This window comes from Danio rerio, chromosome 22 (assembly GCF_049306965.1).
Source record: "Danio rerio strain Tuebingen ecotype United States chromosome 22, GRCz12tu, whole genome shotgun sequence".
In the NCBI taxonomy this organism is placed as follows: domain Eukaryota; kingdom Metazoa; phylum Chordata; class Actinopteri; order Cypriniformes; family Danionidae; genus Danio; species Danio rerio.
The window spans coordinates 30,849,899-30,860,077 of NC_133197.1; the positions used below are offsets into that span (position 1 = coordinate 30,849,899).

The 10,179-nt window shown below is 34.9% G+C and overlaps 2 long non-coding RNA genes across 2 annotated transcripts; one reads left to right on the forward strand and one right to left on the reverse strand.

Moving 5' to 3' along the window:
* Positions 1 to 475: 475 nt before the first annotated feature.
* Positions 476 to 3,157, reverse strand: LOC137488967 (uncharacterized). Its single transcript, XR_011008279.2, has 6 exons — positions 3,120 to 3,157; positions 2,687 to 2,799; positions 1,592 to 1,718; positions 1,330 to 1,415; positions 1,006 to 1,048; positions 476 to 908 (listed from the first exon to the last, which is right to left on the reverse strand). It is a non-coding gene; the product is annotated as an uncharacterized lncRNA (long non-coding RNA).
* Positions 3,158 to 7,694: 4,537 nt separating this feature from the next.
* Positions 7,695 to 9,561, forward strand: LOC792857 (novel PIM family protein). Its single transcript, XR_659639.5, has 7 exons — positions 7,695 to 7,815; positions 8,115 to 8,209; positions 8,309 to 8,359; positions 8,478 to 8,856; positions 8,944 to 9,120; positions 9,210 to 9,298; positions 9,420 to 9,561. It is a non-coding gene; the product is annotated as a novel PIM family protein (long non-coding RNA).
* The last annotated feature ends 618 nt before the right edge of the window (positions 9,562 to 10,179 follow it).

Genomic DNA, 10,179 nt, shown 5'->3' on the forward strand with positions numbered 1-10,179 from the left:
GGTTTCTTCCAAATCGACTAATACATAATAACATTCGCATGCTGTTAGATTTATTAGACTATTCACATTTGATAGAGGATGATGGTATAATACTATTTCTGGATTTTCTAAAAGCTTTTGATAAACTTGAACACACAGCAAAATATGGGGACCCAAAACAACTCTATGGGTGTTAATTTCAACACTTTGAAAGTGTCTCATGGGGTCCACTCAAAACAGACTTAAATCAACACTTTCAAAAGGGTTGGCACATTGACACCAAAGTAAGGGTTAATTTTAACTCAGGGCAGAGTTAAAAAATGTAACTATATTTAACACCACCTGGTGTAATATATTGTTATTTTATTCAACTCTCTTGAGTGTAAATATGGTAAAAAGGTCAAATAGACTGTAAATTACAAAATAAAAACATTTTATTTGAAAACATTCACAACTTCAACAATTCATTCAGTTTTTAAAATGCAACAATGTCAAATATGCTTTAAATGTTTTATTAGTACAGACAGTATCAACAAAATATGATGTCCAAACTTGATGTTTCATCAGAGCAATTTGAAAGTTCAGTATATCGTCACTCAATAGTTTTCTTCTGAACGCATAGTTTTCTTCTGAAATTACATTTTAAACAACTTGGCGTGCAAATCTTTCACTTCTGGTGTTTCTTTGGTCGTCCATATCGAACACAGCAGTTTAAATGAAGGTATAAATGCTGTAAACTTGTGTGAAAACAAACTGGAGCTAGGAAATCTCATCAAGCATGTCCTGTGAAAGATGTGCTTCCCAGCCACAGGATGACCTTTTTATCCATGACGATGTACAGTAGTAGCTGCTGATCGCTCGTCTGGTGGTTCCTGATGCACGGATATAGGGTGATGCTCATCTAAGAACTCTTCAAGACTCCAGCATGACTAAGAAAAATGTTTGAAAACAAATTGCAATCAAATTCTATGATATATTTAAAAGAACATTTAAAGTAAATAAAACATTCAAGAAATCTAAACTTACCTTTTGAAAATCTTCATGATGATCCACAACTTGACTCTCCCAGCTGGTTGAGGTGACAGGATATGGAAAAGTAGAAAAAACACATACATCACTGTTGGAATCTCCAAAAACAATTAGGTTAACCACTATGACTAGAACTGGAAAAACAGGCAGCTGTCTGTCCAGAATCCTGAATTTAACACAACACTCGGAGCAAAATTTAGAGGAGCTTAAAATCTTTTATATCATTTAGTGATGCTGACTTCCCAAAAATATTGGCCACAGTGTAAAAAATATTCATAAACTTACAGTTTTCTGTAAGCGTGTGCGTGCGTGTTTCTTTACCAGATTCAACTTGTTAGGCCCTTTCAGGTCCAGTATTGACGCCACCTTTCCTGGAGTCTAGCAGATGTTTCAGGTCCAAATATAATCTAAAATATTAGGATAAGCAGAAGAGAAAAAGTGCAAATAAAAGAGCAAAACATTATTTAAGTAACAGTTCACCCACAATACAAAACTTATCACCTTCATGTCATTTGTTATTCTCTAATGCTCTAATACCCTCTCAGCTTATTGTGAAACAAATACAGAACTTTATCAAACATACCTTCATTATTATCACCACATATGACCAAGAAGGTGTGCTTGGTCATTTCACCAACTCTGGAAATACACCATCCGTCTCTAATCAGCCACCGTCACAGGGTCTTGTGTTATTGTACAGAGAACTGTGGCTGTTAAAAAACAACAACACATTAGTATCTAACACATATGCATAACCTTCAGATAAAAAAGAGAGATAAACATCACAAAGTATGCCTCACACTTTTTCAGATATCTTTTGATTCAGATGTTGATTATTGATAATAAATCTACAAATCAAACCTGTATCATCATTAGGCTGCTCAAATATGAATCAGTTGATTAATTTTACAGACAGGTGGCTGTTTACAACGCACTAATAAAACGGAAATGTTGTGTACAGTAACGTTACATGCTAAGTTTAGCCTATAGTTTTAAGCACAATATCATGCGGGAGAAAAAGCTTGACTAAGATGTTACTGACAACGGAAATAGCCTAACTTACTAACGTCAGACATCCCGAGTTGGGAAAAGTAATTTTTGGGGGATACAGAGTTGATTTGCAGGAGGTAGCGGGAGAGATGAGTACCTAAAGAGCAATGGGATGAGTTGCGCGCGACGTACCTGAAGAGCGGTGGGGGTGACTTGCGCGCGACATACCTGAAGAGCTGGGAGGGATGCGGTGGAGAGGGGTGTGCAAAGTGTTTAATGACCGGGCGGGAGACGCGCGATTTCCGGGAGATTATCATTCATTTGCGGGCATCTACTTGGGCATCTGGGAGTCTCTGTGCATTTGCGGGATAACGTTAACGTTAGTCCCGCAACTTCCGGGAGACTTCTGTAACGTTAAATGTCTGATAAAGTGCAAACGCGGTCATTTAAAGACATTAATGTTAACATTCCGACTTTAATGGTTGTGAACACTTAATATAATTCAAGCGTACGTTATCACACGAGTCTAAGTTATGGACTAACGGTAACTTATATGGACGGCCACGAATGAACCAGTTTAAAAGGGCCGCGGTGTTTAAAATAACCAAATTAACGTACACGAATAACAAACAATCATTTGTTTCAGTCAGGAAGCCTTTTACAAGTAAGCATATGTTCATTTACTCACCAGATATGTTTTAGAAACTCTCCAGAGCGTATGGAAACCGTCCTCTGTTGCCGTTAGCATCCGGGCAGAGTAGGCTAACGTTAGGCGGCTCCGGGGATTCCCTCGCTAGTTTGCTTGGAATTAAAGGAGAAGTGTCGATTTTATTTTAAAGATGGGTAACAACGCACAAAATGGCATTAAGCGTGACAGAAATGTGTTGAACATGTACATTTGATGTTTTTATGCACTATGTATGCGTGAGCATATATAAAAACATTCTTGAAAAGAAGTCAATAGTAATGCAGTTAAGCTAGATACACAAACGACCATGAATGAACCGCAGAAGATTAAAATTGTCACTCCATTCTAAAGTTATTAACTTAACAACATGTTTACAACTGTATTTCCTTAAAGAAAGTCAGTAAAATACCAACATTTAGGTAGTTTGACTCACCAGTTGCTGTTCTAAACCTCAGATGGAAAATGGCGTCTGGAAAATTCTTCAGTGACTGGGGCTGCATGAATTCCCGGATGTTGGAAATAACACCACCAAGTGTTGAAAAGATAACTCCTTGATTTCGCACTGAATAAAATCAATTTTAACTCTTATTATATTCATTTATCAAAATCTAACTCTTTAACGTCAACACTTTACTCTCAAAGGCTTCAACACCAAGAATTTAACTCTGATGAATTTGCTGTGCACCCTTTTGTTTTTCAGTCTCAACAATATTTTGGGTTTGGGACAAAATTTATTAATATTCTTTCAATGTTGACAATATAACAAATAACAAGTGCTGTTTTACTTCAATCGGGTACTACAAAGAGATTTGATATCAGAAGGGGAATACGACAGAGAGATCCAGTCAGCCCCCTTCTTTCTTACTTGCTGCTGAATTATTAGCACTGTATATTAAAAATAACGACAATATTAAGCCATTAAATTTTCTGAGTAGATCCTTGTTAATTGCACAACTAGCTGACAACTTGATTTCTGAAGGACTCTAATCAAATACCGATTGCCTTAAAGTCTATATCATTGTTTTCTAATGCTTCAGGGTTACATTTAAATTTGAAAAAATGTGAGATTCTAATTCTTCACAATAATACATAAAATTCATTGTATAATATCCCAATTAAAAGCTAAATAACACACTTGGAAATAACTATTACAAAAAAATTTAGGGACAGGGAAAATAATAATATTCATACTGTTGTACAGAAAAATAAAAAAACATTAAGTAGCTGGTTACAAAGAAATATTTAATTTTTTGGGAGAATATTATTAACAAAAATGGAAGCAATATCAAGATTAATCTATCCAGCATATTGCTTAGGTGTAACAGAAAGATGTATTAAACAAATTAACAGAGTTCATTATGAGTTTATTTTGGAACAATAAGCAACATTTATTTTGAAAAAATGATTTGGTAAAGTTATCAGAGGAAGGGGGGTTGAATGTTATTGATTTTGGCGTTATAAATGGAGTAATGAAGTTAAAATGGTTACAAAGCTTTGTTAAAGGTGAACCGTCTTTATGGTTTAGCATCCCTTTTCATATTTTTCAAAGGATGGGAGGAATTTCTTTTTTTCTAAAATGTGATTTTGACTTACTAAAATTGCCATTTAAATTGTCTGGTTTTCATGCAGAAGTGTTACTATATTGGAAAATGTTGTACAAGCACAATTTTACTCCACATAATGTTATCATTTGGAATAACAGGTGTATTCTACATGAGAGGAAATCTTTATTTTTTAAAGACTGGTTTGACAAAGGAATTTGGAATGTAATTCATTTAATGGATGATTATGGTAATATGTTGAGCTATGATCATTTTAAGTTAAAATTCAATTGTAATTGTGCACATAGAGAATTCTCTTTGGTTGTCAAAGCTATTCCTGTAGCTTTGAGAAATTTAGTTAAAGGTATAGTGCAATACTCCTCTGTAATACCTACACTAGTTGATTTGTTTATAAATAATTATTCATTTTGGGATATTAAATGTAACAACAAGGTCTTGAGATCACTACTGACAAAATAATATTTTCCTCTTCCTGTTAAAAGAATAGTTTTATCTGAGAGATTTTCTAAAGCGGACACTATTGATATTAGAAAAAGATACCTGTCATTTCCCTTGTTACCTAAAATGAAAGAAGTACATTTCAAAACAATTAATGACATCTATCCATGTAACGAATTTCTTAGAATAAGATTTCATTTAGACAGTAATGCTTGTATTTTTTTGCTTGAAAGATATAGAATCACAGGAACATCTTTTTTTATAGTTGTTCCAGTGTCAAATCCTTTTGGGACAGATTGTATTAGTGGTTGATAACTAAAAATGTAACACCTGCGTTTGACTATCACATTGTGAAATTTGGCATTTTTATGAAAAACAAGGAAGTTGAATTTCTATGTAATAATATGTCGATTGTAGCAAAATTTTATGTACACAAATGTAGATTTGTTAAAGTTTCTTCTTGTTTCAAAGCATTTAAAAATGATTTCAATATGTCATATAAATCTATAAAACAAGTAAAAACAAAAGGTGCCTTAAAGCTCTCTAAGCTTTTGTCAACATATATGGACTGACCCTCTGATTGTAATGTATTTTCTTTTGTATTATTTAAGGTTTATTTTTATGTTATTATTAATTTGTACTGTTTTGTTTATTATATGCTGCTTGGTTATAATGTTATATATGTTTAACAATGGAAGTTGAAAATGCCTGTTTGTTATTTGAAGTTTAAATAAAAAAATAAATAAAAAAAAAAGTTTGTCTAGACAATAGTAAAATACGAGATTGCTAGAATATAAATGTGTCAATGTGGGAATGGACATAAACAATTTAGCAATATACTGTATATAAACATGTAGCTTATCAAAAAATAGAAGTGAAAGTCACTGATGATATTTTAAGCATGAGGATTAAAATATCAGCCATACTTATTAGGGTCGAGTCAAACCATTCATTTATACATTCATTAAAGAATTTACCCATACAAAATGTCAACCTCAACACTACCAGTGAAACATATACACACGCACGCAGTACAATAAAGAATGAATGAATAAAAAGGGAGCAACATTATTATGTCAATAGAAAAAAAAAGCATGCATCCAAAATCAAAAGAATGCTGAGTTTATACGAAGGACGAAACCGGCAAAAATAAATAAATAAATGAATAAATGCGCAAATAAATAAAAGACAGAGTAAATAAATGCATAAATTCATGCATAAATAAAAAATGAATAAATGCGCAAATATATAAAGAAATTGGAGAATACATTTACATTTCTGCAAAAATAAAACAAACAAAAAAAAGAATAACTAAATACGCGCATATATACATAAATAAGCATTGAAATCTATAAATTCCTGTATAAATAAAATAATTAATAAATAAATACGCAAATAAATAAATGAGTAAATAAATCCATAAATGCAGGCATAAAATAAATAAATACGCAAATAAACAAATAAATAAATAAATGTCTGCATAAATAAAAATGGATAAAAACGAAAATATATAAATAAATAAGTAAATAAAACAAAGCATAAATAAATAGGAAAATATAAATTAATGCATAAATAAAACTATAAATAAATAAAAAAGCTAATATAACAATAAATGAGTAAATAAATCCACAAATTCCTGCATAAATAAAGCAAATAAATATGCAATTTATTTATTTATTGTTTTATTTATGCAGGTATTTACGAATTTATTTATGAACTTATTTATTTATTTGTTTTTACCTATTTTTGTATAGTTTTTGAAGGTTTCGTCTTCTATAGGTTTTTAGTAAAATAGTAAAAAAGTAAAATAGTGAAAAACAAATGTTTTTCAATGATTTTTATTGTTACAACTGTTTATTTTAATTAATTTCGATTTTTAGTTCGTTGTAAAACTGACGCAGAATTCATTTCATTAAGGCGTAACGCTGGTGTTTTACAAGTTTAGCCTGTTTACCGCGCAGCCGCTTGCATACAGGCTATGAGTATGTGTGATCAGTTATTGATTGATTATAAGGCATATACTTTATGCAAAAACAATATGGCACTTTCAAATGGCCACAGAAACGCTCCACAGAAACGGCCCAGCATGCGTCACATTTAGAATTGAATGTGAATGTTCGAAACGGTGACATCATAGCTAAGAGAATGCGAATGCAACCCTGACTTTGGCATTCTGCGGTTAAACTAGTTGAGCGATGGGTCAACGTAATTGTCGTTGCAAAAAGGCAAACAATGATTTTGAGCGTGTGCACGTTTACCATCACGATGCACCGCCACAGCTCACCAATTTGGTGGAAGCTCATAAACATCCTGTTGGCGTAGGTGAAGATAGTGCGAGTGAGGGGAAAAATAAAAAGAGAAAGGAGGCCAACCGTAAAAAGAAAAGAAGGTTCAAGTTGTGGCGGTGGTTCTCCTGTCTGAGAGCTGCTGAAAAAAATAGTACACTTCAGGTTGATGGAGAGGCTCAGGACATTGGGGCAACTGCAGCACCACCTGAAGTACAACCTTCCTCCTCTTCAGGTGACGGATCTCTACAGCAGGTCATTCATACTGTAGACCTCAATCTTCAGGAACCTTCAGCCAGTGACCCTGAAGTCTATCCAACAGTAAAGACACATCTTACTGTTCAACCTGATGTCCTCCGTTCTCCAGTTCTGAGCAGCAATACTGCTCAAACTTCATTCAACTGGAACTTTGACATCAGCCAGACTCCATTGCTTAGTCATGACTATTGTGATGGCCTGGCTCTAGCACGCACCACATCAAGGTGGAGCAATGATTTTACTAAGACTTCAGCACACACCATGTCAGATTGGAGCATTGATGTGATCAAAACTCCAACACGCATCACATCAGATTTTAGTACTGACGCTACCCGGACTCCGGTACACAACGTGTCAGTCTGGAGTATTGATGTCACCCAGCCTCCATTTCACTCATCCACTTCTGATTGTTGTAACAATGCCACTGAGATTCCAGTCCCCGATGCATCCGAGGGGAGTGCCAATTTCCCTCAGATTTCACAGCACACAACGTCAGACTGGAGCATCAATGGTGGTCAAGCTCCAGTCTGCACACAGGCCTCTGTTTCAAAACAAATAGAGAATAATGGAAAGATGACAAGTCAGGGTAAGTTGACTGTCCCTTAAACACACACACACACACACACACACACACACACACACACACACACACACACACACACACCTGCAATACTATATCAGGCCATTTTAATGTTTCCATTTGTGACCCTGGACCACAAAACCAGTCTTAAGTTATACATTTTTGGCAATAGGTAAAACTAAAGCTTATTTATTCAACATTCAGACCTCATTTTCAAAAAATGTACACTGATTAAGTAAAACATTTTGTCCTGTTTTACACTGGTTGATATTTCATATTACTTAACCTTGGTTTTGTTTTAATAGTCATCAATTCTTGCCACTATCTGATCGATGACATGCTGGGTGAAGGATCCTTTGGAACTGTGTACAAGGGGCGACGTCTACACGATGACTTAAAGGTGCCTTTCATTTTTCTGGATAGGATAAATAGTAACAAATACAATATGTTAGCTGTACAATCATTCTTACATACACTTTGCTTATTTCTTGTTTATTAGGTGGCAGTGAAATTTGTCACAAAGACGGAAGATGTGGAATACATACGTATCGTAAGTGATTTCTCATAAGACAAGCTACTGTTGTCGAAATTTTGTGAAATTATGATTCAATTCATAATCTATAAAAGATATATCTATCTAAACATCATAAAAAATGTATTTCCTGTAGTCGGGTCATTCAGAGCCCTTTCCTCTTGAAGTTGCACTTCTCATCCTCGCCCATGGAGTATCCAGCGTTCCAGAAATAATCCAGCTTCTGGACTGGCAGGACCAGGAGGACCATTATATAATGGTGTTGGAATACCCTTCACCCTGTGAGGACCTATATGCTTTCACAGAAAGCTATGGAGGATCCCTAAGTGAAGGTTTAGCGCGTGTTGTTATGCAGCAGGCAACTCAAGCTGCATACATGTGCTGCCGCAATGGTGTTCTACATCGCGATATCAAACTTGAAAATCTACTAATCAACAAGGAGACTCATAAAGTCAAATTAATAGACTTTGGGTGTGGAGACCTTCTCAAGAAATTACCCTACGATACATTTGCCGGTATGTATTAACCCTTAAGCTGTGAAAAACGATATTCTGAATTTTTAGCAACAAATGCTAATTGATGCAAAAATCTTTTACCTTTAGGCACCCTTGAGTACTGCCCCCCAGAGTTTGAGGAAACGGGTGAATACAATGGGAAGCCGGCAACAGTCTGGTCCCTTGGCATCCTCTTGTTTGTATTGGTGTGTGAGGACTTTCCCAACCCTCAAGAACTGCACATGATCAATGAGAACAACTTCTCCAAAGCTGGCTTGTCCGATGGTAAGCTCTTTATTTCAAAGACTCTTACATGCAACATCAAAGGAGGTGTGAAGTTCAAGGTAAACAGATGTTTCAACTGTTTTTCACAGAATGCTGTCAGTTGATTAGTTGCTGTCTCCAGCAAAAGCCAGAGCTGCGGATTCAATTAAAAGAGATTCTTCTCCACGAATGGTTCAAGGTATGAAGCCTAAGCAGAGTATTTTGGGAGGGTTAATTCAAACACAAGACTATGGATGTTAGCTTAGAGAATATTAGATTTGGATTGACTTTTGATAAACTAATTGCTGTTTTTATTTTAGGACACCAACCTGGAGAACTGAAGAACAGCCACCCTACATGTTATTGTCTTGAGAGGAACGTTTCAGGCTGTTTGAGGCAGGAAATCTTGAGCAGGAGGTGGCTCCTCTCAAAACAAACAATAAAACATATGCATTAATTGAACTCTTGTGAAGAGTATTATTTGACAAAAACAATTCTAGGAGAGCACATATTTACATAGTACTGTGAATCTTGTTTCTGTCATGTATGATAAGTATGCAATGCATTTCTTGTGTCATGCTATTCTTACAGTTAAAAAGATGACTAGAGGCTGCATATTGACACAATAAACGTGTCAAAAAAGTCACCAACACAAAACAGCTGATGATAAACATCATTTTAAGCTGTAAAATGACATCACATTTCCACTCTGAAAATGAATATTTAAAATAACAGACACTTCCCTGCCACATGTATTTGTTCTTCAGACATCTCACCAAGCAATGAGACGTTTAAATGCTGTCTAATAGACTCTAAACGTCTGGCCAAAAGAAGGCTAAATTTGGGTAGGCAGTGCAAATCTATATGGCTACTTGATGACTTGATTTATAGATAATTATTCATTCATTCATTTTCCTTCGGCTTAGTCCCTTTATTAATCAGGGGTTGCCACAGCGGAAAGATCTGCTAACTTATCCAGTATATGTTTTACACAGCAGATGTCCTTCCAGTCACAACCAAGTAAACTCCTATACACTCACATTCAAACACATACACTATGGCTAATTTAGACTGTGGCTT